This window comes from Nomascus leucogenys, chromosome 4 (genome assembly GCF_006542625.1).
Source record: "Nomascus leucogenys isolate Asia chromosome 4, Asia_NLE_v1, whole genome shotgun sequence".
Lineage (NCBI taxonomy): Eukaryota > Metazoa > Chordata > Mammalia > Primates > Hylobatidae > Nomascus > Nomascus leucogenys.
The window spans coordinates 118,959,268-118,987,225 of NC_044384.1; the positions used below are offsets into that span (position 1 = coordinate 118,959,268).

Genomic DNA, 27,958 nt, shown 5'->3' on the forward strand with positions numbered 1-27,958 from the left:
GGCATGTCATCTAAGAGAGGAGAAATAGCTGGGTTTTGGGTCTAATTATTAATAAGGACTGATTCAGAAAATGAGTTTATGGTAGGTAAAGTTTCACATCAAACCGTACCATTGTGATTTTTAATGTCATCTAGACCTATCTATCTAAAATTCAGAGCATATCATCTGGGCTACCTCAGGGTCACCACCCATGCATTGGGCTTAGTCAAGATTGACAGATACATTCTCAGCTGGCCTGTCATATAACACATTGTCATTGAGCCTAAGCTCTGCTTGTTCTGAGGTTTAACCTCCATGTGTTTCATTGGTGCAAAAGTGGATCTCTTAGTTGCTCACTTAATTCTTTTTCAGAAAGATAGTATGTTCACTGGTACATTTGGTCACTCTTAGAACCTTCCTTCACATTGTTTTTTATGGGACCCATGAATGGTTAGCCTTTCTTTTCTATTGTAGAAGGAAATAGGAGTAAAAATACCATTGTAGTAAGTAATTTCAAGGGGAACTTGGAACCAGAAACCACTGTTACGTACAAAAAATGGCAAACTCAATAAACTCAAATTTAAAATAACTTTTAAATTAATGTTATGATTAATTTAATTTTATATTTTATACAAATAGATTGCTTAGAATGGTTCTCAAGAATTATAAGGGAAATGAACTCACAAAAATTTTATAATTACTATACTTAAATTATGTTTTGTTTGGGGGCTGGGAAATGTATTTTTACATTGTTTGTAGCCAATCATTTTTATATTTGTCAATTTAAATCTTATGGGTCTTTTTTATCTCTCGATGTCAAATTTTATAGTCTTTTAAAATAAATCCATTTAATTAAAATGTTCATACCTTTGTGTTTATTACAGAAGTGTGACGTTTAAATGAAAAGCTGTCTCTGTAGTTGTGGGAGTTGGCTGCACAATCTTGTTGAGTGCCTGTGTAGAATACTAGATTTTTGATATATCTAGGATAGAAAAGAAACAAATCCATTTCCCATCCATAAGCTGTCTCTCTTGTTGTAAAGTTAGAATACACATTTAAACGACATTTTTCGGGAACCACAGAGGAAGACTTACAAATGCCTTTAAATACTTCCAAAGAAGCAATTTAGACTCTCTGTCACATTTCTAGATGTGGTTAACAATGCTAAAAACAAAATAGGCACATTCTCTTAGGAACTGTTCAATGATTGGGAAAGTGTGAAGCAAAACTAGAGTGGTGCTGGTAAAACTACAGCTATTTGTGTAGTTTGCGAAATTCCTGCCTCCACCCTGTGTGAGAATAACAGGGTCTTTATAGTCATCAAGAACTCACTGGAATTTGTACATTCTTCAGAGTTTAGAGTTTTGTTTTGATAAAGACCATTGTATCAATATGCAATAAGCTGCAAGAAGCAGAAAATCTAATTAAATGTGTCTTAAACAATAAGAAAAACTTATTTCATAAGACATCTGGGTACATTGGTGAATTCAGTGGCCAAATTTTTCTACAACTACAGTAATGTGTGTCATAGAAATTGATATAACAAAGAGGGAGGCTGGGCACAGTGACTCACGCCTGTAATCCCAGCACTTTGGGAGGCCGAGGCAGGTGGATCACCTAAGGTCAGGAGTTCAAAACCAGCCAGGCCAACATGGTGAAACGCCGTCTCTAGTAAAAATACAAAATTTAGCCGGGTGTGGTGGCACATGACTGTAACCCCAGCTATTTTGGAGGCTGAGGCAGGAGAATCACTCAAACCCCGGAGGTGGAGGTTGCAGTGAGCCGAGGTCATGCCATTGCACTCCAGCCTGGGCAACAAGTGCAAAACTCCATCTCAAAAAAAAAAAAAAAAAAAAAAAGGCGGGGGGGAGAAGTATTGTCTTTTCTGTAACATTTTTATATTTAGCTACTTTTTAAATTTTTTGAATTTGTTTGTTTTGGAGACAGAGTCTTGCTCTATCCTTCAGGCTAGAGTGTAGTGGCACCATCTTGGCTTACTGCAACCTTGGCCTCCCGGGTTCAAGCGATTCTCCTGCTTCAGCCTCCTGAGTAGCTGGGATTACAGGCACACGCCACCACACCCTGCTAATTAGTGTTTTTAGTAGAGACATGGTTTCACCATGTTGGTCAGGCTGGTCTCGAACTCCCGACCTCAGGTGATCCGCCTGCCTTGGCCTCCCAAAGTGCTGGGATTACAGGCATGAGCCACTGAGCCCGGCCTGAAATATTTCAAGCACTGGAAGCACAGAGGATAATACCTGTTATAGACTCCACTCACCTTTAACAGATTATAACATTTTGCCATATTTGCTTCAAGGTTCATTCATGAACTCTGGTTCATTCATTTTAAATGCTGTTTGGTATTTCATTGTATGAATATGTCACAATTTACTTATTCTCCTACTGATAGAAAAATTCTAACAGCATTTTCAGCTTTTGACCATCTTAACATTACAATGAACAAATGTATTTGAACATCTCTTCTTGTGCACATGTGAGAATTTACATGGTGGGTAACTACTTAGAAGTTAAATTGGTAGGTGGGTCAGAAGGTATGTTATGACTTCAGCATGGCCAAATATTTCCAAATGGATCTCCAAAGGGTAGACCCAGTTTATATTTCCCTCAGCAGTGAATGAGGATGCTGGTTTCCCCACTCTTGTCCTGCACTTAATGTTAGTTCAACTTAACATTTTTGCTTGTCTGGTACTGAAATGGTGCCTGTTTTTTTTTTTTTTTTTGTATTCTTCCTGTTTCTGGTGAACCTGATTGTCTTTTCACTTGTTTGTTGACCTTTATTTCTCAGAAATAGAAAAAATAATCTGAAAATTCATATGGAAATGCGAAAGACTCTGGATTGCCAAAGCAATCTTGAGGAAAAAAAACAGACCTGAAATTAGCCAGGCGCAGTGGCCTGCACCTGTGGTCCAATCCACTTAGGAGGCTAAAGTGGGAGGATCGCTAGAGGATCCTAACAGCAGTTTCTCCCAGGAGTGTGAGGCTGAAATGAGCTGTGATTGTGCCACTGCACTCCAGAGTGGGTGACACAGTGAGACCCCATCTTAAAAAAAAAAAGCCAAGCATAAAACAATTTTGAAATCGCACTATCAGAAATTAAGATTTGATCAAGTCTGTGTTATTAACATAGGTATTAAAAAATAGCCCAAGAAAGCCAGCAACAGACCTATACATATATATCCACTTAAACAGAAGCAACATTGTATGTCAGAGAAGGGGCCACCCATTGAAACAATAAACTAGATGGTGTGAGGCATTCACACAATACACCAAAACCAAAGTAGCATCAAGTACTAAATATAAGATGTAAACCTTTAAACATTTTAGAAAGTATAGAATATTCCTTGTTTAAATTATTTATAATTGACAATTATACATATTTCTGGGGTACAGTGTGATGTTTCAATATATGTGTACATTGTATCAAATCAGGGTTTATCATATCCATCACTTTAAACATTTATTATTTCTTAGTAGTGATAACATTCGAAGTCTTCTAGCTATCTCGAAATATACACTACATTGTTGTTGTTTGAGACAGGGTTGTTTTGTCGCCCAGGCTGGAGCACAGTGCAGCCTTGACCGTCTGGGTTCAAGCGTTCCTCCCACCTCAGCGCCCCCAAGTAGCTAATTTTTGTAGTTTTTGTAGAGACGAGTTTTGCCATGTTGCCCCAGCTGGTCTTGAATTGCTGGGCTCAAGCAATCCTCCCAAGTGTTGGAATTACAAGGGTGAGCCACCACTGGCCCGCCTACATTATTCATTTCTCTAGTCACTCTGCTGTATAATAGAACACCAGAATTTATTCTTCCTAACTGTAACTTTGTATCCATTGACCAACCTCTCCCATTCCCCACTCCTGCAAACTCACCACCCTCCCCAGACTCGTAACCATTATTCTACTCTCTAATTCTATGAAGTCAACTTTTTTAGATTCCACAGATGAATGAGATCATGTGGTGTTTGTCTTTCTGTGCCTGGCTTATTTCACTTAACATAATGTCCTCCAGGTTCATCCATGTTGCTGCAAAAAAAAGCAGGATTTCATTGTTCTATGATTGAACAGTATTCTATTGTGTATATATATGCACACATGCCACATTTTCTTTATCCAGTCATCTGTAGATGGACATTTGGGTTGATTTTGTATCTTGGCTATTATGAATAGCACTGCAATAAATATGGGAGTGTAGCTAGCTCTCTGACATACTGATTTCATCACCATTGAATATATTCTCAGTAATTAGACTGCTGGATCATATGGTAGTTCTGTTTCTAATTTTTGAGGAACCTCCATACTGTTTTTCATAATGGCTGTACTAATTTACATTTCCACCCACAGTGCATAAGAGTTTCCCTTTCTCTAAATCCTTGCCAACATTTGATTTTTTTTTTTTTTTTGAGATGGAGTCTCGCTCTGTCACCCAGGCTGGAGTGCAGTGGCGCGATCTTGGCTCACTGCAAGCTCCGCCTCCCGGGTTCACGCCATTCTCCTGCCTCAGCCTCTCCGAGTAGCTGGGACTACAGGCACCCGCCACCATGCCCGGCTAATTTTTTGTATTTTTAGTAGAGACGGGGTTTCACCATGGTCTCGATCTCCTGACCTCGTGATCCGCCCGCCTCAGCCTCCCAAAGTGCTGGGATTACAAGCGTGAGCCACCGCACCCAGCAACATTTGATTTTTTTTTTTTTTTTTTTTTTTTGAGACAGAGTCTTGCACTGTCGCCCAGGCTGGAGTGCAGTGGTGTGATCTCGGCTCACTGCAACCTCCGCCTCCCGGGTTCAAGCGATTCTCCTGCCTCAGTCTCCCGAGTAGCTGGGACTACAGGCACGTGCCACCACGCCCAGCTAATTTTTGTATTTTTAGTAGAGATGGGGTTTCACAGTGTTGGCCAGGATGATCTCGATCTCTTGACCTTGTGATCCACCTGCCTCGGCCTCCCAAAATGCTGGGATTACAGGCGTGAGCCATCGGTGCCTGGCCCTATTTTTTGTCTTTTTAGTAGTCGCCAATGAGATCATAGTTCATTGTGGTTTGATTTGCATTTCTCTGATGATTGGTGATATTGAACATTTTTTTCATGTATCTGTTGGCCATTTGTATGTCTTTTTTTTTGAGAAATGTCTATTTAGGTGTTTTGGGCATTCGTTTTTTTTTGTGGTGGGGGAGGCTATTGAGCTGTTTGTTTCTTGTATATTCTGGATATTAACATCTTTTCAGATGGATAGTTTGCAAATACTTTTCTCCCATTCTATAGATTGTGTCTTTATTGATTGTTTCCTTTGCTGGGCCACAGCCTTTTGGTTTAATGTAATTCCATCTGTCTATTTTTGCTTTCATTGCCTGTGCTTTTGAGGTCTTATTAAAAAAATCCTTGCCCAGTCCAATTTCATGAAGCATTTCCCGTTTTCTTGTAGTTTCAGATCTTTTAAGTCTACAATCCATTTTGAGTTGATTTTCATATATGGTGAGAGAGAGGGGTCCATTTCATTTTTCTGCATATGGATATCTAGTTTTCCCAGCACTATATTCATTTCCCAAGTTACCATTAACCAGCACCATTTATTTAAGAGATTGTCTTTTCCCCAACGTATGTTCTTGGTACCTTTCTCAAATATCAGTTGGCAGTAAATGCATGGATTTATTTCTGGGTTCTCTGTTCTATTTCCTTGGTTTATGTACCAACCTCCAAATTTGTCCTTCCTTCCCTCCTTCCTTCCTCCCTCTCTCCCTCCCTCCCTGTCTCCCTTGCCCCCTCTCTCCCTCCCCTTCCTCTCAACAGGGTATTACTCTGTTGCCCATGCTGGAGTGCAGTGGTGTGCTCTAGCTCACTGCATCACTGCAGCCTTCAACTCCTGGGCTCAAGCGATCCTCCCACCTCAGTCTCCCAAGTAGCTGGGACTACCGGTACACACCACCATACCTGGCTGCCTTTTAAAATTTTTTTGTAGCGATAGACCTCACCTATCTCTTGCTTTTTTCTTGGAATTGCATTGAATTGGAAGATTAATTTTGGGGGAAATGGCATCTTACTGGTTGAACTTCACATTCATGAACATAGAATCTCCATTGATTTAGGTCTTATTATTGTTTTTCAGTAATTTCCTTTTGTTTTCATAAAGGTCTTACATATCTTTAGTCAGATTTATCCTAGATACCTTATTTTTATAGTTACCCAGAATGGGATATTTATAAGAAATTACATATTCTGATTAGCAAGTTACATATTCTGATATACATAGTAGCATATTACTAGTAGAAGTAACAGAATACATCAGCAAGTTTGCTGAATATAAGATCAATAATCAAAAATCAATTGCATTCCTAATACTCTACACACCTCTACTAGTTTGTCTATGGATTTCTGTCAGATATCTCACATTCTGGAATTATTAATTTCTGTTATGTTATTTAACTTATTCCTTTATTTCCAGTATTTCCTGTAAACTGAAAGCCCTAAAGACATGCTTAAATTCAGATTAAACTTTTTTTTTTTTGTAGGTGGTGCTGTATTCTCTGGTAATACCACATTCAGTGCACACTTAGTGGGTTCAGGTGCTGACCATGTGTTCCCCACTCACGGTGAAGTTTCCCATCAACTTTTTAGCTAAAAGGTTTCATCCATTGATCTTTACCTAAATCAGTTACTTTGTTAGCAGTTGCAAAATAGCAGCTTTATAATTCTGTCATTCCCGCCACTTTGCTAGAATTCCTCAGAATCTAGGAATATGCATCAAATTTTTAGCATGCATATTTGATTTTATAAAGATTTGTAATATTAATCAGAACTCCTACTCATCTCCTGAATGATACTAAGAGACATTAGAATTAATGGCCATCCAGGAGAATGGCGTGAACCTGGGAGGCAGAGCTTGCAGTGAGCTGAGATAGTGCCACTGCACTCCAGCCTGGGCGATAGAGCAAGACTCCGTCTCAAGAAAAAAAAAAAAAAAAAAAGAATTAATGGCCATCAATTCTTCTCATGTGCTATGTTGTTATTGCCTAGTATTTTACATTTATCTTAACAACTTCCTAAATTAACTATTAATGTTGTTTTATGCAGTCATTGCTTATTTAGATTTACCAACATATTTTAGTCTTTGAGTCCCACCTTATTTTTGGTTACTATTTTCTGACTCTAGAGTTGGGTGTCCTTTCTGCAAGAGTGAAATTTTATTTTACCCTTACTCTTAAAAATAGCTAAGATGGGTATAGAATTCTAGATTGATATTTTTTCTCATTACTTCAAAGATACTATTTTATTCCATTGTCATGTGGCCCCTGATGTTGCAAAAAACATGATGTCAGTCTGCATTCATACTAGGTAATCTTTGGTTCTTTTAAGATTGTATCTTTGAATTTGGTATTGAGTTTCACTAGAGATGTCTGTGGATTTATTTTTATTTAACTTGCTGGGGATGTGTTGTGCTTCTTTAATTTGAGGAATGAAATTGAATTTCTGGAAAATTCTGATCTATTTTCACTTTGAAATTACTTTTCTTATTTTCTCTCTTGTTCTAGATTCCTTATGAGATGTATGTGGGACTTTCTCATTCAGTCCTCTAATATTTAACCTTCCTATAATTTTTTCTACTTTTTTTATCTCTTTGTGCTACAGATGTTTGAGGCTGGATGGTAGCCTCAAACGCTAATTCTTTTCTTAAGCTGTTTTTAACTTATTCATTGAATTTTAGCTAATTTGCTATTTAGCAAGTCCATTGAGCTTTTGACTTCATATACTACATTTTCTTTGAAACCATTCTGTTAAGATCTTAAGTTCTTTTGGTGCTAATTCTCCTGTTTGTTGGATTTATGGAGTCTTCCTCCTCATATTGGTTCCATTTTATCATTTGGGAGTGTGACTCTAGGTTTCCAGTGGCTCAGCCCTTTTTATTTGATCCTCAGGTACTTAATCACCTCTGCACTTGGTATAGCCTCTGGATACCTTGCCTAGCCATCTGTTGCCCTCTTTCTCTCATCTGAAGTCAGAGCATTTAATGCCCAGAAAGATTGTTCCACTAGAAGCAGAATGGGACCTGCTGTTGGCACTGGACAAACCCATGTCAACCCATTGCTTTCCCCTTGGAATCCTCTAAAGTCAAGTTAAATCTCAGGTTTATGTGGGCAACAGAGAAAGAAACCAGCTGTTAATAAAACCAGCCTCTGTGGGTAGGTGGCATGGATGGAGACCCTGAAGTTTTAAATCACCCTTGGGTCCAGGCACAGTGACTCACGCCTGTAATCCCAGCACTTTGGGAGGCCAAGGCAGGCAGAGCACTTGAACTCAGGAGTTTGAGACCAGCGTGGGCAACATGGCGAAACCCCATCTCTATCAAAGATACAAAAAACTAGCTGGATGTGGCGGTGCACACCTGTAGTCCCAGCTGCTTGGGAGGTGGAGGTTGCAGTGAACCAAGATTGTGCCACTGCACTCCAGCCTGGGTGACAGTGAGACACCATCTCAAAAACAAACAAACAAAAAAACAACAAAAAAAACACCCTTGGCACCTCCTGTATCTGTCACCACAAAAAATGATGAATACTGTCACCCCAAAACTCAATGGCTTAAAACAAAAACTAGTTCATGGGTCTATGGTCATGGTTTAGGCCACAGGGCTCTTTTGGTCTTGGAAGGTCTCGCTTACATATCTGGGTGCAGGCTTACTGGTGAGGGGAAGCTCACGCTTCTGGGTCAGCTTATTGTCAGCTGGGGAAACTGGCCCCTCCATGTGTCTCTCATATCCCTTCAGCAGGCGAGCCTGGGAATATTCACATGGCAGTGGCACAGGGGCAACAGGGACAAGCCCCCAAAGGTAAGTGGTTTTCAGGCCACTTTTATCACATTCATTAGCATTCCCAAGCCCAGGGTCAGACGGAGGAGGTACTACAGAGTGAGGGGGCGAAGGGCATGGTAAAGGGAGGGATGGAGGATGGGGCCATTCTTCAGCAGGCACTTATTCCTTATATCCTACCCATCTGTCTATTTCCTTGAACTTGTGCCCTCAAAATCAAGAGCAGTCGCTCCTGCCATCAATGAGCATTCTCTGATTAAAGAATATTTTTACTGAACAAGGGAATACATTCACACCGTGAAATACAGAAATTCTCTACTGACAGGGGTCTAGCTTAATATGACACTGTGCTTCGTGGTACAGATAAAATTAACATGCTGGGGGAAATGAGCAGAGTAGAAGTTGAGTATGCAGCCTAGGCAGCATGGCAAAACCCTGTCTCTACAAAAAATATTTAAAAATTAGCCAGGTATGGTGGCATGCGCCTGTAGACCTCGCTACTTGGGAGACTGAGGTGGGAGGATCACCTGAGCCTGGGAGTTTGAGGCTGCAATGAGCCGAGATCACGCCACTGCACACCAGCCTGGGTGACAGTGTGAGACCTTATCTCAAAAAAAAAAAAAAAATGTTGAGTACACACGGTTCCCCAAGCTTTCATTATCCCACAGTTTATGCTGGACATAAAGAGACTACATGCAGAGAGGGACCTGCCCCATGGTGTTCCACATGTTTATAGGGAAGTTGGAGGGGGCAACAGTGATTATGCAATTTTATAAGAATGAAAGTCCCTGGTATAGTAAGTGGCTTTATTCAAAAAGGGGCTCTTCAAAGGTTCAGGGGCTAGACTCAGTATGTTAGTCCACTGTGCTGATTTGGACCTTTTGAGCCATCTCTCCAATAAGCTACTAAAATGAGGGAGGAAACAAACCTTCATGCCATCCAAATTTGTCTTAACCCCTGACCCTTGGGGTTCTACAGCTGGGCTGGGCCAGGGGTGACATAGTTAACAACATGAGAACTAGAAGGGTAGTAGAAGGACATTTGGGACTGTTGTTTATGCCTGTAATAGAAAAAGAGAGAGTGATACACAGACTGGCAAATTGGATAGAGTCAAGACCCATCAGTGTGCTGTATTCAGGAAACCCATCTCACGTGCAGAGACACACATAGACTCAAAATAAAAGGATGGAGGAAGATCTACCAAGCAAATGGAAAGCAAAAAAAGGCAGGGGTTGCAATCCTAGTCTCTGATAAAACAGACTTTAAACCAACAAAGATCAAAAGAGACAAAGAAGGCCATTACATAATGGTAAAGGCATCAATTCAACAAGAAGAGCTAACTATCCTAAATATATATGTACCCAATACAGGAGCACCCAGATTCATAAAGCAAGTCCTGAGTGACCTACAAAGAGACTTAGACTCCCACACAGTAATAATGGGAGACTTCAACACCCCACTGTCAACATTAGACAGATCAACGAGACAGAAAGTTAACAAGGATACCCAGGAATTGAACTCAGCTCTGCACCAAGTGGACCCAATAGACATCTACAGAACTTTCCACCCCAAATCAACAGAATATACATTTTTTTCAGCACCACACTACACCTATTCCAAAATTGACCACATAGTTGGAAGTAAAGCTCTCCTCAGCAAATGTAAAAGAACAGAAATTATAACAAACTGTCTCTCAGACCACAGTGCAATCAAACTAGAACTCAGGATTAAGAAACTCACTCAAAACCGCTCAACTACATGGAAACTGAACAACCTGCTCCTGAATGACTACTGGGTACATAACAAAATGAAGACAGAAATAAAGATGATCTTTGAAACCAACGAGAACAAAGACACAACATACCAGAATCTCTGGGACACATTCAAAGCAGTGTGTAGAGGGAAATTTATAGCACTAAATGCCCACAAGAGAAAGCAGGAAAGATCCAAAATTGACACCCTAACATCACAATTAAAAGAACTAGAAAAGCAAGAGCAAACACATTCAAAAGCTAGCAGAAGGCAAGAAATAACTAAAATCAGAGCAGAACTGAAGGAAATAGAGACACAACCCTTCAAAAAATTAATGAATCCAGGAGCTGGTTTTTTGAAAAGATCAACAAAATTGATAGACTGCTAGCAAGACTAATAAAGAAGAAAAGAGAGAAGAATCAAATAGACGCAATAAAAAATGATAAAGGGGATATCACCACCTATCCCACAGAAATACAAACTACCATCAGAAAATGCTACAAACACCTCTATGCAAATAAACTAGAAAATCTAGAAGAAATGGATAAATTCCTCGACACATACACCCTCCCAAGACTAAACCAGGAAGAAGTTGAATCTCTGAATAGACCAATAACAGGCTCTGAAATTGTGGCAATAATCAATAGCTTACCAACCAAAAAGAGACCAGGCCAGATGGATTCACAGCCAAATTCTACCAGAGGTACAAGGAGGAACTGGTACCATTCCTTCTGAAACTATTCCAATCAATAGAAAAAGAGGGAATCCTCCCTAACTCATTTTATGAGGCCACCATCATCCTGATACCAAAGCCGGGCAGAGACACAACGAAAAAAGAGAATTTCAGATCAATATCCTTGATGAACATTGATGCAAAAATCCTCAATACAATACTGGCAAACCGAATCCAGCAGCACATCAAAAAGCTTATCCACCATGATCAAGTGGGCTTCATCCCTAGGATGCAAGGCTGGTTGAACATATGCAAATCAATAAATGTAATCCAGCATATAAACAGAACCAAAGACAAAAACCACAGGATTATCTCAATAGATGCAGAAAAGGCCTTTGACAAAATTCAACAACCCTTCATGCTAAAAACTGTCAATAAATTAGGTACTAACGGGACGTGTCTCAAAATAATAAGAGTTATCTATGACAAACCCACAGTCAATATCAAACTGAATGGGCAAAAACTGGAGGCATTCCCTTTGAAAACTGGCACAAGACAGGGTGCCCTCTCTCACCACTCCTATTCAACATAGTGTTGGAAGTTCTGGCCAGGGCAATTAGGCAGGAGAAGGAAATAAAGGGTATTGAATTAGGAAAAGAATAAGTCAAATTGTCCCTGTCTGCAGATGACATGATTGTATATCTAGAAAACCCCATTGTCTCGCCCAAAATCTCCTTATGCTGATAAGCAACTTCAGCAAAGTCTCAGGATACAAAATCAATTTACAAAAATCACAAGCATTCTTATACACCAATAAGAGACAAACAGACAGCCAAATCATGAGTGAACTCCCATTCATAATTGCTTCAAGGAGAATAAAATACCTAGGAATCCAACTCACAAGTTGGAGGACCTCTTCAAGGAGAAATACAAACCACTGTACAATGAAATAAAAGAGGATACAAACAAATGGAAGAACATTCCATGCTCATGGATAGGAAGAATCAATATCGTGAAAATGGCCATACTGCCCAAGGTAATTTATAGATTCAATGCCATCCCCATCAAGCTACCAATGACTTTCTTCACAGAATTGAAAAAAACTACTTTAAAGTTCATATGGAACCAAAAAAGACCTTGCATTGCCAAGTCATTCCTAAACCAAAAGAACAAAGCTGGAGGCATCACGCTACCTAACTTCAAACTATACTACAAGGCTACAGTAACCAAAAGAGCATGGTACTGGTACCAAAACAGAGACATAGATCAATGGAACAGAACAGAGCCCTCAGAAATAATGCCGAATATCTACAACTATCTCATCTTTGACAAACCTGACAAAAACAAGCAATGGGGAAAGGATTCCCTATTAATAAATGGTGCTGGGAAAACTGGCTAGCCATATGTAGAAAGCTGAAACTGGATCCCTTCCTTACACCTTATACAAAAATTAATTCCAGATGGATTAAAGACTTACATGTTAGACCTAAAACCATAAAAACCCTAGAAGAAAACCTAGGCATTACCATTCAGGACATAGGCGTGGGCAAGGACTTCATGTCTAAAACACCAAAAGCAATGGCAACAAAAGCCAAAATTGACAAATGGGATCTAATTAAACTAAAGAGCTTCTGCACAGCAAAAGAAACTACCATCAGAGTGAACAGGCAACCTACAGAATGGGAGAAAATTTTTGCAACCTACTCATCTGACAAAGGGCTGATATCCAGAATCTACAATGAACTCAAACAAATTTACAAGAGACAAACAAACAACCCCATCAAAAAGTGGGCGAAGGACATGAACAGACACTTCTCAAAGGAAGACATTTATGCAGCCAAAAAACACTTGAAAAAATGCTCATCCTCACTGGCCATCAGAGAAATGCAAATCAAAACCACAACGAGATACCATCTCACACCAGTTAGAATGGCCATCATTAAAAAGTCAGGAAAAAACAGGTGCTGGAGAGGATGTGGAGAAATAGGAACACTTTTACACTGTTGGTGGGACTGTAAACTAGTTCAAGCATTGTGGAAGTCAGTGTGGCAATTCCTCAGGGATCTAGAACTAGAAATACCATTTGACCCAGCCATCCCATTACTGGGTATATACCTAAAGGACTATAAATCATGCTGCTATAAAGACACATGCACACGTATGTTTATTGCGGCACTATTCACAATAGCAAAGACTTGGAACCAACCCAAATATCCAACAACGATAGACTGGATTAAGAAAATGTGGCACATATACACTATGGAATACTATGCAGCCATAAAAAATGATGAGTTCATGTCCTTTGTAGGGACATGGATGAAACTGGAAAACATCATTCTCAGTAAACTGTCGCAAGGGCAAAAAACCAAACACCGCATGTTCTCACTCATAGGTGGTAATTGAACAATGAGAACTCATGGACACAGGAAGGGGAACATCACACTCCGGGGACTGTTGTGGGGTGCGGGGAGGGGGAAGGGACAGCATTAGGAGATATACCTAATGCTAAATGACGAGTTAATGGGTGCAGGAAATCAACATGGCACATGGATACATATGTAACACACCTGCACGTTGTGCACATGTACCCTAAAACCTAAAGTAGAATAATAAGATAAAAGAAAAAAAAGAAAATATTCAGGAAAAAAATGCAACACAAAATAATACAAATAGTAAACAATGCAGTATAACAACTATTTAAATAGTATTTACGTTGCATTGTAAGTAGTCTAGAGGAGTTTTAGAGTACATAGGAGGATATGTGTAGGTTATATGCGAATACTGCACCATTTTACATAATGGACTTGTGTATTCAAAGATTTTGGTATCTGCGTGAGTCCTGGAACCAATCTGCCAGAGATACTGATGGGTGACTATACTCTAATAGGGCTTATCTGACCACAAATTCCACACCCCAGTAAGTAACCTTTTTAGATTTTCAATGAACATCACTAAATATCCATTCGATGTAACCCATGTATAGGGCATTGTAAGGCTACAGTATACTCTTGGACCTCAGTTAAGAAAGGCAAAGATAGAAACTATACATGATAATTTAAAAAATAGGAGGCACCACAAGATGTGTCAAATAAGATATACTTTTTAACTGAAGGGATTAGGAAGGAGTTTAAAAAAAAAATCACAAGCATTCTTATACACCAATAAGAGACAGAGAGCCAAATCATGAGTGAACTCCCATTGATAATTGCTTCAAAGAGAATAAAATACCTAGGAATCCAACTTACAAGGGACGTGAAGGACCTCTTCAAGGAGAACTACAAACCACTGCTCAATGAAATAAAAGGGGATACAAACAAATGGAAGAACATTCCATGCTCATGGGTTGGAATAATCAATATCGTGAAAATGGCCACACTGCCCAAGGTAATTTATAGATTCAATGCCATCCCCATCAAGCTACCAATGACTTTCTTCACAGAATTGGCAAAAACTACTTTAAAGTTCATATGGAACCAAAAAAGAGCTTGCATCGCCAGGTCAATCCTAAGCCAAAAGAACAAAGCTGGAGGCATCACGCTACCAGACTTCAAACTATACTACAAGGCTACAGTAACCAAAAGAGCATGGTACTGGTACCAAAACAGAGATAGAGATCAATGGAACAGAACAGAGCCCTCAGAAATAATGCCGAATATCTACAACTATCTCATCTTTGACAAACCTGACAAAAACAAGCAATGGGGAAAGGATTCCCTATTTAATAAATGGTGCTGGGAAAACTGGCTAGCCATATGCAGAAAGCTGAAACTGGATCCCTTCCTTACACCTTATACAAAAATTAATTCCAGATGGATTAAAGACTTACATGTTAGACCTAAAACCATAAGAACCCTAGAAGAAAACCTAGGCAATACCATTCAGGACATAGGCGTGGGCAAGGACTTCATGTCTAAAACACCAAAAGCAATGGCAACAAAAGCCAAAATTGACAAATGGGATCTAATTAAACTAAAGAGCTTCTGCACAGCAAAAGAAACTACCATCAGAGTGAACAGGCAACCTACAGAATGGGAGAAAATTTTTGCAACCTACTCATCTGACAAAGGGCTGATATCCAGAATCTACAATGAACTCAAACAAATTTACAAGAGACAAACAAACAACCCCATCAAAAACTGGGCAAAGGACATGAACAGACACTTCTCAAAAGAAGACATTTATGCAGCCAAAAAACACTTGAAAAAATGCTCATCCTCACTGGCCATCAGAGAAATGCAAATCAAAACCACAATGAGATACCATCTCACACCAGTTAGAATGGCCATCATTAAAAAGTCAGGAAAAAACAGGTGCTGGAGAGGATGTGGAGAAATAGGAACACTTTTTCACTGTTGGTGGGACTGTAAACTAGTTCAAGCATTGTGGAAGTCAGTGTGGCGATTCCTCAGGGATCTAGAACTAGAAATACCATTTGACCAGCCATCCCATTACTGGGTATATACCCAAAGGACTATAAATCATGCTGCTATAAAGACACATGCACACGTATGTTTATTGCGGCACTATTCACAATAGCAAAGACTTGGAACCAACCCAAATGTCCAACAACGATAGACTGGATTAAGAAAATGTGGCACATATACACCATGGAATACTATGCAGCCATAAAAAATGATGAGTTCATGTCCTTTGTAGGGACATGGATGAAACTGGAAATCATCATTCTCAGTAAACTATCACAAGGACAAAAAACCAAACATCGCATGTTCTCACTTATAGGTGGGAATTGAACAATGAGAACACGTGGACACAGGAAAGGGAACATCACACTCCGAGAACTGTTGTGGGGTGGGGGGAGGGCGGAGGGATAGCATTAGGAGATATACCTAGTGCTAAATGACGAGTTAATGGGTACAGCACACCAACATGGCACATAGATATATATGTAACAAACCTGCACATTGTGCACATGTACCCTAAAACCTAAAGTATAATAATAATAAAATTAAATTAAAAAAAGAAAAAAAGAAAAAGAAAAAGAGAGAGTGATTCACTTCCACTTGGCCTCCATGCACTTCTAGGGTCAAGACATTTACACCAGATCATTTGGGATCTGTCATCCTGTCTTAGGGATGACCCAAGTTGTCCTTTTTCTGGACCCACGAGTTGCCATTTTGTTGTCATAAGTACATAGCAGGCAGAGGAAGGTGGTCATAGAACACCTGATACAGAGTATCCAAGTTTTAGTCTATCCACAGAGATCTGAACAAAATGAACCATTCATCTATTTATCCATTGAAGGGAGCTCATGTAAGCAGAGAGGATTATCAGCTTGTGCAACTTGTAAATAGATGAATGTAGACCAGCTGTCCCTGTAGAAGTCAGCATTGAAGGGTCCGGTATAGTCGGCAAATAATACAGTCTTTGCAGTTAAACGTGGCCCCCGGCCAAGCACGGTGGCTCACGCCTGTAATCCCAGCACTTTGGGAGGCCAAGGTGCACGGATCATGAGGTCAGGGGATCAAGACCATCCTGGCTAACACGGTGAAACCCCATCTCTACTAAAAAAAAAAAATACAAAAAATTAGCCGGGTGTGGTGGTGGGCACCTGTAGTCCAGTTACTCAGGAGGCTGAAGCAGGAGAATGGCATGAACCCGGGAGGCAGAAGTTGCAGTGAGCTGAGGTTGCACCACTGCACTCCAGCCTGGGTGACAAAGCGAGACTGTCTTAAAAAAAAACATGGCCTCCATAATTGATCACTGGGCATCAATCCTTTATGGTAGTTCCGTGCATATGGTGGATTTGAGCACAGGTTGATTGGTCTGTAGTGGAGGTGATGGCCACATGTGTTTGACTTTTTCCACTCTAAATGCTTTTCACTAGATGTGGTTGATTCATACAACCATATAGATAAATACCGAGTTTGTAATTAAATAGTTACATGTCCTCAAGGTAGGGGCCACCCAATATACGGTATGTCTTTTCTGGTCCAGTGCTGGTTGGCCCAAAGATCTGACCTTACAAATAGGCCATTAGTGACAGCCCATGTGGCATGTTTAATCTTAGGGCAGTACTCTCTGTGGCCAGAAGTCCCATCTGGAGTTCAGCCCATTGCACAGAGTGCCCACAGCTGTGGGCCATCACCCTTGCGCCATCACTAGATAGCTGTAGCATTCCAAAAGCCCTGCTCACTCAGAGGTGGGTGGGCTCTTTCTTCAGTGATGCTTTCTGGTCAGTGGCCTATTTCATAGGTGGCACCTTCATTAAACCAGCAGTTTTGGTAAAACAGTAGGAAAGACACTATTTCTGTTTCCTGGGTGGGCCACCACCTGTATGGCCTACCCTGAAGATGGCTAAAGGCTGTGGAGCTGGATTTGGCCCTTAATTGGAAGATCCATTTTCTTCTCATGATGGGATGTTCTGGAGCTTGTCCCACCCATTTATGAAACTTACTTCAGAATTGCAGGATGAGAATGTCAAGTTGAAGACTGTTTTAGGTAGGTAGGGCTCAGTGATGCTGGCAGTTGTTTCTCAGCAGCAAGAAGAAGTCCTCAAGTTCAAAAGGTCAAAGTCTAGAAGAAGAACCAGAGAAGTCTGGTTTGCCAAAGGCTCTAATCAACTGTGCAGTTAGTCCCAGACCCCTGTAGTTCCTTGACCCAAAGGAAATAGATGCTCTAGGGCAAGGCTTCTTTTACTGCTGTCTGGGCTGATTCTTAGACTCTTTGTTGTTCAGGCTCTCATGCAAATGTGGCCACATGTCTGATGACTTGGGGGATGGAAGCTGTAGGAATATTCCTAGGTTTGGGATGTACTGTCCAGCGGCCAATTTTGCTGTAGGGCCACTTTTCTTCTTTCTTCTTTTCTTACCTTTCCTCCTCCTCCCCCTCCCCCTCCTCGTTCTTCTTCTTTTGTAGTTGGTGGCTACTACAAAGTTTTCCTTATTTAATTGTGAAATATCTATTTGAGCTGTGACACAGCCCCCAAGATGGCCACTTGAAAGGCAGAGTGCTTGGGTTTTGTCCTTGCTCAGGGCCCACCTGTCTTTCGTCAGTGGTGCTTGGCTGGCATGTAACACCCTGAAAGCAGTTTTCTTTTTGCAGACATGATGGAAATGCCTGCCCATACACCAACAGTTCACACTGTACTGGGTTTGTCCAACCCACTGATGCCATATCACTGGGAAATTCAGGGCAATAAAAGTGTGCCATATGCTGTGCTCGTGAAAGCAAACTGACATTCCCCACAGGGGGATCTAAAATAATGCATTAGCAATACCCTAGGTTGCAAACCAAGTACCAGGTAGGATGGCAGCAAAACATTCATTCACTTTGATTATGTCAGCACAATTGAAACAAAAGGTGGCCACACTCTTTTTGAAGCTTCCCTAATCCACAGTAGAGTTCCCAGCATCCATTCGACAGACAGGGATGTTCAGCTTAAAGAAAGCTCTATATAGGCCGGGTGCGGTGGCTCCTTTGGGAGGCTGAAGCGGGTGGATCACCTGAGGTCGGGAGTTCAAGACCAGCCTGACCAACATGAAGAAACCCTGTCTCTAGTAAAAATACAAAAAATTAGCCAGATGTGGTGGCTCATGCCTGTAATCCCAGCTACTCAGGAAGCTGAGGCAGGAGAATCGCTTGAACCTGGGAGGCAGAGGCTGTGGTGAGCTGAGATCATGCCATTGCACTCCAGCCTGGGCAATAAAAGCGGAACTCCATCTCAAAAAAGGAAAGCTCTGTATAGCACCTCTGTTGGTATAAAACCTGTGTGAGAAGACCAAATACTTTTTCTTCTCCCAGAAAGAGGCACTGTTTCAAATGTTACGCGTGGCAAGCTTTATGAGTAAACACCATCCTTGGGTATGCATCTGACTGCTCCTGATATGAGTCACCAACAGGGGTCACAATAAATGTGTCCAGTCAACAGGTTCTTGCAAAAGAGAAGCACAATCCAGGCACACACACACACACACACACACACAACACCACCTCACAAAACCACAGCAAGTATGTAGTAAGTTTAGGAATATTTGAGACTTCCTCCTGGGTGGGAATGAATCAGGGGACGCAACCCCATATCTAATTCTTGTCCCTCTGCTGTCGTTTGCCCCAGACTGAGTTCTATCAGCTCAGACTGAGATCTTTGCTCCACAGGAACTGTGACATCTGCTCCAGGTTTTGTATCAGGTCATCTGCTGTTCTGAGCACCCTTACAGGCCCCTAGCTAGTCCAGCTCTGCCTGTCTCTTTCATTCCATCCATACCTGGCTTTCAGTCATAACATGTGTTATGCAGGTTTTTTTCTGGGCTTTTTTTCTGACATGCAGTGGCCTCATTACTCAGGGTTTGCATTTTGTAAGAAATCCACCTCTTGTTCAAATGACTTGCTTGTTTGAGAAGTTTAGTGGCTGAAGACTTATTTTGTCTCACCCATCCCTCTGGGGCCTTGCGGTCTTTCTCTTTCCAGTCCCCTGGCCAATCAGCCAAGCCGTTCACCATTCCCTGAGTCTGTATATTTTCTTTCCAACAGATGATCAGATGCACTGCCCAGAGCTTTGCCCATTGGGAGTGTTTCCTTTCACTGCTGTCTTTCAAGGCTACCCCTGAAATAAGGCTATTAGTGCAGCCAGCACACGTTTTCAGCTTGTATCCACGTGGCCCGCTGAGCCATCATCATGAGTGAACCAGGGAAACAGTGAGCCAATATGAGGATATTACTGAGTTAGCCACCACTGTGTGATTGGTTGCTCGATCCCACAGGACTGTCCTCTGAGAAGCTGTGTAAAATGTGCCTCAGGGTGGTCTGGTCCAGGAGAGAAGGAGGAAGAATGCACGCACTGGTTCCTGGGTCCCATTGGTCAGTGTTACCTCACAGGGAGTGAATTCCCCTGCACTTGCAAGTTGCACTGTGTGGCCGCTGAGCAGATCCCATGGCAGTGTCCACAGGAAAGCGCCAAGGTGACAGTTGAAGGCCCAAATCACAGATATCAGGTTATGCTGGCATGACATGGTCGTAGGCCTTGCAGGGCTGGCACTGCAGTGGTGGCTGGATCAAGGGATAGGTGAGGCCAAGAGGATGTAACATGTTGCATAATGGTAAGTGAATAAAGTCCTGAAAGATTACATACAGTGTGGTATCTTTTCCATTTAATTATAAACTACCAAGATTATAAGAAATGCAAACCCGTGATCAATGGGGGATTTGGGAGGTTACCTTGGGAGGGGAAAGATGGGAGGGTGATGAGCTGAAGAAGCATATTGTTACAGTTGAATGTAGGTTGTCACGACTAGCTTCAGTGCTGACTATAAACAAAACATAGGGAAGGAGGGAGGAAGGAGGCCATGCATGGACCATGATTACAGTGTAAGAGTGTTATGAACTCAGGATGATGATTAATCTGTGTACCTGAGGTTCAAATAAAACGTGCAGGCTGGGCGCGGTGGCTCACGCCTGTAATCTTAGCACTTTGGGAGGCCGAGGCGGGCGGATCATGAGGTCAGGAGTTTGAGACCAGACTGACCAACATGGTGAAAGCCCGACTCTACTAAAATAGAAAAATTAGCCGGGCGTGGCGGTGGGCGCCTGTAATCCCAGCTACTCGGTAGGCTGAGGCAAGAGAATTGCTTGAACCTGGGAGGTGGAGGTTGCCGTGAGCCGAGATCGTGCCGCCACTGGACTCCAGCCTGGGTGTCAGAGTGAGACTCTGTCTCAAAAAGAAAAAAAAAAACACAAAACAACAACAACAACAACAAAACCCCCCAAAAAACAGCAACCAAAAAACCGTGCAAGTGGATGCTTCTAATGTGAACAGTTCTTAGCTTTCCCAGAGGTGTGGCTCTCCCCAAGGAACGCGGCGGCGATGCTTCCCGATGGCCACCAGGGGGCGTGCGCGGCCAGGAGCGGGCGCGTCGCGCGCGGGCTCCTGCAGCCACCTGCGCGGTGGATTTTGTTTTCGCTACGGGAGAGCTGTGTCAGGCTGGGAGGAGTGGCAGCAGGCACAGCTGTTGGCCGGGGACCCCGGGGGCTCCCCAGGGAGGGCCTCCGCCCAGCGCGCTGCCCCTGGGTTCGCTAGGAAGCATCTGCCACTGGTGGGGCTCCGACTTCCCGGAGAACTGCCAAGACCCTGGGGCAAGCGCTTGAGGGCCCTCCCCGGCAGGATCGCAAACTGGGGCCGGCTGCTTCAGCTAGCCCCCAGCAGGTGTGTTTGGCCTGAAGTGTATCTTTGAAAAGATACTTGGTAGCATTTAAAAATCGGGAAATGTTTAGCGTGGAAATCCAGATGACCATTTCTCTGGGTCACTTGGGGCATCTGGCAGCACTTGGCCAGCGGCTCGCTCCACACGCACCCCCGCCCGGCTGATGAGGTTTGTCACAGTTTCGGTCAAATCAGTATTCCGCGTGACCATTATTCTGGCTGTTATCACTATTCATAACTGAGCCAGGCGGCACACTTCATGTTGTGGTAACATTTCCTTTTTTGCACAACTCTACGTGGAGTATTTTTTTTTTTTTTTTTTTTTTTTTTTTGAGAAGGAGTTTCACTCTTGTTGCCCAGGCTAGAGTGTAATGGCGTGATCTCACCTCACTGCAACCTCTCCCCCTCCCGGGTTCAAGCGATTCTCCTGCCTCAGCCTCCCCAGTAGCTGGGATTACAGGCATGTGCTACCACGCCCGGCTAATTTTGTATTTTTAGCAGAGACAGGGTTTCACCATGTTGGTCAGGCTGGTCTTGAACTCCCGACCTCAGGTGATCCCCCCGCTTTAGCCTCCCAAAGTGCTGAGATTACAGGCATGAGCCACCGCACCCGGCCTATGTTGTTTTTCATGTACATAGAATATGGCAATAAAACCCAAACAGTCCACCGGTTGTCTCCCCAGCCCTCCTCCAACCTGGGCCCTTTGCACCCACCTGGTGCCCAGTGGTTCCTGGCATCTCCCTTTATGTCAGTGGTTTGTCAGGCCTCTGAGCCCAGGCTAAGCCATCATATCCCCTGTGACCTGCACGTACACATCCAGATGGCCAGTTCCTGCCTTAATTGATGACATTCCACCACAAAAGTGAAAATAGCCTGTTCCTGCCTTAACTGATGACATTATCTTGAGAAATTCCTTCTCCTGGCTCATCCTGGCTCAAAAGCTCCCCTACTGAGCACCTTGTGACCCCCACTCCTGCCCGCCAGAGAACCCCCCTTTGACTGTAATTTTCCTTTACCTACCCAAATCTTATAAAACGGCCCCACCCCATCTCCCTTCGCTGGCTCTCTTTTTGGACTCAGCCTGCCTGCACCCAGGTGATTTAAAGCTTTATTGCTCACACAAAGCCTGTTTGGTGGTCTCTTCACATGTACATGCATGAAATTTGGCGCCGTGACTCAGATCCGGGGACCTCCCTTGGAAGATCAGTCCCCTGTCCTCCTGCTCTTTGCTCTGTAAAAAAGATCCACCTACGACCTCAGGTCCTCAGACCCACCAGCCCAAGGAACATCTCACCAATTTTAAATCAGGTAAGCGGCCTCTTTTTACTCTCTTCTCCAACCTCCCTCACTATCCCTCAAGCTCTTTCTCCTTTCAGTCTTGATGCCACACTTCAATCTCTCCCTTCTCTTAATTGCAATTCCTTTCATTTTCTGGTAGAGACAAAGGAGACACGTTTTATCTGTGGACCTAAAACTCCGGCACCGGTCACGGACTGGGAAGGCAGCCTTCCCTTGGTGTTTAATCATTCCAGGGACGCCTCTCTGATTATTCACCCACGTTTCAGTGGTGTCAGACCACGCAGGGACACCTTCCTTGGTCCTTCACCCTTAGCAGCAAGTCCCACTTTTCTGGAGGAGAGGCAAGAACCCCCACCTCTTATCTCTGTGCCCCATCCCTTACTTCTGTGCCCTGACCTCTTATCTCTGTGCCCCAACCCCTTATTTCCACGACCCAACCCCTTTCCTGCTTTTCTGGAGGGTAAGAACTCCCCACCCCTTTCTCCGTGTCTGTACTCTCTTTTCTCTGAGCTTGCCTCCTTCACTATGGGCAAGCTTCCACCTTCCATTCCTCCTTCTTCTCCCTTAGCCCGTGTTCTTAAGAACTTAAAACCTCTTCAACTCACACCTGACCTAAAACCTAAATGCCTTATTTTCTTCTGCAATGCCGCTTGACCCAAATACAAACTCGACAGTAGTTCCAAATAGCCGGAAAACGGCACTTTCAATTTTTCCATCCTACAAGATCTAAATAATTCTTGTCGTAAAATAGGCAAACGGTCTGAGGTGCCTGACGTCCAGGCATTCTTTTACACATCCGTCCCTCCCTAGTCTGTTCCCAATGTGACTTGTCCCAAATCTTCCTTCTTTCCCTCCCACCTGTCCCCTCAGTCCCAACCCCAAGCATCGCTGAGTCTGTCTAATCTTCCTTTTCTACACAGACCCATCTGACCTCTCCCCTCCTCACCAGGCCGAGCTAGGTCTTAATTCTTCCTCAGCCTCTGCTCCTCCACCCTATATAATCCTTTTATCACCTCCCCTCCTCACACCCGGTCCGGCTTACAGTTTCGTTCCGTGACTAGACCTCCCCAACCTGCCCAGCAATTTATTCTTAAAAAAGTGGCTGGAGCTAAAGGCATAGTCAAGGTTAATGCTCCTTTTTCTTTATCCCAAATCAGAGAGTGTTTAGGCTCTTTTTCATCAAATATAAAAATCCAGCCCAGTTCATGGCTCATTTGGCAGCAACCCTGAGAGGCTTTACAGCCCTAGACCCTAAAAGGTCAAAAGGCCGTCTTATTCTCAATATACATTTTATTACCCAGTCTGCTCCCGACATTAAATAAAACTCCAAAAATTAAATTCCAGCCCTCAAACCCCACAACAGGACTTAATTAACCTTGCCTTCAAGGTGTACAATAATAGAGTAGAGGCAGCCAAGTAGCAATGTATTTCTGAGTTGCAATTCCTTGCCTCCACTGTGAGACAAACCCCAGCCACATCTCCAGCACAAAAGAACTTCCAAACGCCTAAACCGCAGTGGCCAGGCGTTCCTCCAGAACCACCTCCCCCAGGAGCTTGCTACAAGTGTCAGAAATCTGGCCACTGGGCCAAGGAATGCCCACAGCCCAAGATTCCTCCTAAGCCGTGTCCCATCTGTGCAGGACCCCACTGAAAATTGGACTGTTCAACTCACCTGGCAGCCACTCCCAGAGCCCCTGGAACTCTGGCTCAAGGCTGTCTGACTGACTCCTTCCCAGATCTTCTCAGTTTCGCAGCTGAAGACTGACACCGCCCGATTGCCTCAGAAGCTTACAGGACCATCACAGATGCTCTAAGTAACTCTCACAGTGGAGAGTAAGTCCGTCCCCTTCTTAATCAATATGGAGGCTACTCACTCCACATTACCTTCTTTTCAAGGGCCTGTCTCCCTTGCCTCCATAACTGTTGTGGGTATTGACAGCCAAGCTTCTAAACCCCTTAAAACTCCCCAACTCTGGTGCTAACTTAGACAATACTCTTTTAAGCACTCCTCTTTAGTTATCCCCACCTGCCCAGTGCCCTTATTAGGCCGAGACACTTTAACTAAATTATCTGCTTCCCTGACTATTCCTGGACTACAGTTACATCTCATTGCCACACTTCTTCCCAATCCAAAGCCTCCTTTGCGTCCTCCTCTTGTATCCCCCAACCTTAACCCACAAGTATAAGATACCTCTAACTCCCTCCTTGGCGACCGATCATGCACCCCTTACCATCTCATTAAAACCTAATCACCCTTACCCCGTTCAATGCCAATATCCCATCCCACAGCATGCTTTAAAAGGATTAAAGCCTGTTATCACTCGCCTGCTACAGCATGGCCTTTTAAAGCCTATAAACTCTCCTTACAATTCCCCCGTTTTACCTGTCCTAGAACCAGACAAGCCTTACAGGTTAGTTCAGGATCTGAGCCTTATCAACACAATTGTTTTGCCTATCCACCCTGTGGTGCCAAACCCATATACTCTTCTATCCTCAATACCTCCCTCCACAACCCATTATTCTGTTCTAGATCTCAAACATGCTTTCTTTACTATCCCTTTGCACCCTTCATCCCAGCCTCTCTTTGCTTTCACTTAGACTGACCCTGACACTCATTAGGCTCAGCAAATTACCTGGGCTGTACTACTGCAAGGCTTCACAGACAGACCCCATTACTTCAGTCAAGCCCAAATTTCATCCTCATCTGTTACGTATCTCAGCGTAATTCTCATAAAAACACACGTGCTCTCCCTGCTGATCGTGTCTGGCTAATCTCCCAAACCTCAATCCCTTACAAAACAACAACTCCTTTCCTTCCTAGGCATGGTTAGTGTGGTCAGAATTCTTACGCGAGGACCAGGACCGCACTCTGTAGCTTTGTTATCCGAACAACTTGACCTTACTGTTTGACCTAGCCCTCAAGTCTGCCTGTGGCGGCTGCTACTGCCCTAATACTTTTAGAGGCCCTTAAAATCACAAACTATGCTCAACTCACTCTCTACAGTTCGCATAACTTCCAAAATCTATTTTCTTCCTCACACCTGACACATATACTTTCTGCTTCCCGGCTCCTTCAGCTGTACTCACTCTTTGTTGAGTCTCCCACATTATTTCAGATACCACACCTGACTCTCATGACTGCATCTCTCTGATCCACCTGACGTTCACCCCATTTCCCCACATTTCCTTCTTTCATGTTCCTCGCCCTGAACACACTTAGTTTATTGATGGCAGTTCCACCAGGCCTAATTGCCACTCACCAGCAAAGGCAAGCTATGCTATGATATCTTCCACATCTATCATTGAGGCTACTGTTCTGCCCCCCCCCCCCACTACCTCTCAGCAAGCCGAACTCATTGCCTTAAGTCAAGCCCTCACTCTTGCAAAAGGACTAAACATCAATATTTATAATGACTGTAAATATGCCTTCCATATACTGCACCACCATGCAAGAGGTTTCCTCACTACACAAAGGTCCTCTATCATTAATGCCTCTTTAATAAAAACGCTTCTCAAAGCTGCTTTACTTCCAAAGGAAGCTAGAGTCATTCACTGCAAAGGCCATCAAAGGGCATCAGATCCCATCGCTCAGGGCAATGCTTATGCTGATAAGATAGCTAAAAAAGCAGCTAGCATTCCAACTTATATCCCTCACTTTCAGTTTTTCTCCTTCATCAGTCACTCCCACCTACTCCCCCGCTGAAACTTCCACCTATCAATCTCTTCCCACACAAGGCAAATAGTTCTTAGACCAAGGAAAATATCTCCTTACAGCCTCACAGGCCCGTTCTGTTCTGTCGTCATTTCATAACGTCTTCCATGTAGGTTACAAGCCGCTAGCCCATCTCTTGGAACCTCTCATTTCCTTTCCATCATGGAAATCTATCCTCAAGGAGCTCACTTCTCAGTGTTCCATCTGCTATTCTACTACCCCTCAGGGATTGTCCAGGCCTCCTCCCTTTCCTACACATCAAGCTCAAGGATTTGCCCCTGCCCAGGACTGGCAAATTGACTTTACTCACATGCCCCGAGTCAGAAAACTAAAATATCTCTTAGTCTAGGTAGACACTTTCACTGGATAGGTAGAGGCCTTTCCTACAAGGTCTGAGAAGGCCACTGAGGTCATTTCTTCCCTTCTGTCAGACATAATTCCTCAGTTTAGCCTTCCCACCTCTATACAGTCCGATAGCAGACCGGCCTTTATTAGTCAAATCTGCCAAGCATTTTTTCAGGCTCTTAGTATTCAGTGAAACCTTTATATCCCTTACAGTCCTCAGTCTTCAGGAAAGGTAGAACGGACTAATGGTCTTTTAAAAATACACCTCACCAAGCTCAGCTACCAACTTAAAAAAGACTAGACAATACTTTTACCACTTTCCCTTCTCAGAATTCAGGCCTGTCCTCAGAATGCTACAAAGTACAGCCCATTTAAGCTCCTGTTTAGACGCTCCTTTTTATTAGGCCCTAGTCTCATTCCAGACACCAGACCAACTTAGACTGTGCCCCAAAAAACTTGTCATCTCTCCTATCTTCTGTCTAGTCATACTCCTATTCACCATTCTCAACTACTCATACATGCCCTGCTCTTGTTTACATTGCCGGTTTACACTGTTTCTCCAAGCCATCACAGCTGGTATCTCCTCGTGCTATCCCCAAACCACCACTCTTAACTCTTAAAGTAAATAAATAATCTTTGCTGGCAGGACTATGCTGAATCTCTTTAGGCACTCTCTAATTAAATGTCCTAGGTCCTCCCAATTCTTAGACCTTTAATACCTGTTTTTCTCCTTCTCTTATTCTGTTTAGTTTTTCAATTAATACAAAACCGTATCCAGGCCATCACCAGTAATTCTAAATGACAAATGTTTCTTCTAACAACCCCACAATATCACCCCTTACCACAAAATCTTCCTTCAGCTTAATCTCTCCCACTCTAGGTTCCCATGCCGCCCCTAATCCCGCTCGAAGCAGCCCATTATCTCTCCATACCATCCCCCAAAATTTTCGCCGTCCCAACACTTTACCACTATTTTGTTTTATTTTTCTTATTAATATAAGAAGACAGGAATGTCAGGCCTCTGAGCCCAAGCTAAGCCATCATATCCCCTGTGACCTGCACGTACACATCCAGATGGCCGGTTCCTGCCTTAACCGATGACATTCCACCACAAAAGAAGTGAAAATGGCTTGTTCCTGCCTTAACTGATGACATTATCTTGAGAAATTCCTTCTCCTGGCTCATCCTGGCTCAAAAGCTCCCCTACTGAGCACCTTGTGACCCCCGCTCCT

General features: G+C 43.0%; 1 protein-coding gene across 2 annotated transcripts in view; it reads right to left on the bottom strand.

The window, feature by feature from the left end:
- Positions 1-27,958, bottom strand: part of CMTM7 (CKLF like MARVEL transmembrane domain containing 7) — a 100,716-nt gene that overhangs the window by 3,094 nt on the left and 69,664 nt on the right. The window contains exon 6 of one of the 2 annotated variants that reach the window (XR_004029800.1): positions 17,629-17,747. The exons of the other annotated variant lie outside the window; for it this stretch is intronic. The gene's annotated coding sequence lies outside the window, so the exon portion shown is untranslated. The remainder of the gene's footprint in view (positions 1-17,628; positions 17,748-27,958) is intronic. 2 annotated transcript variants of the gene reach the window in all.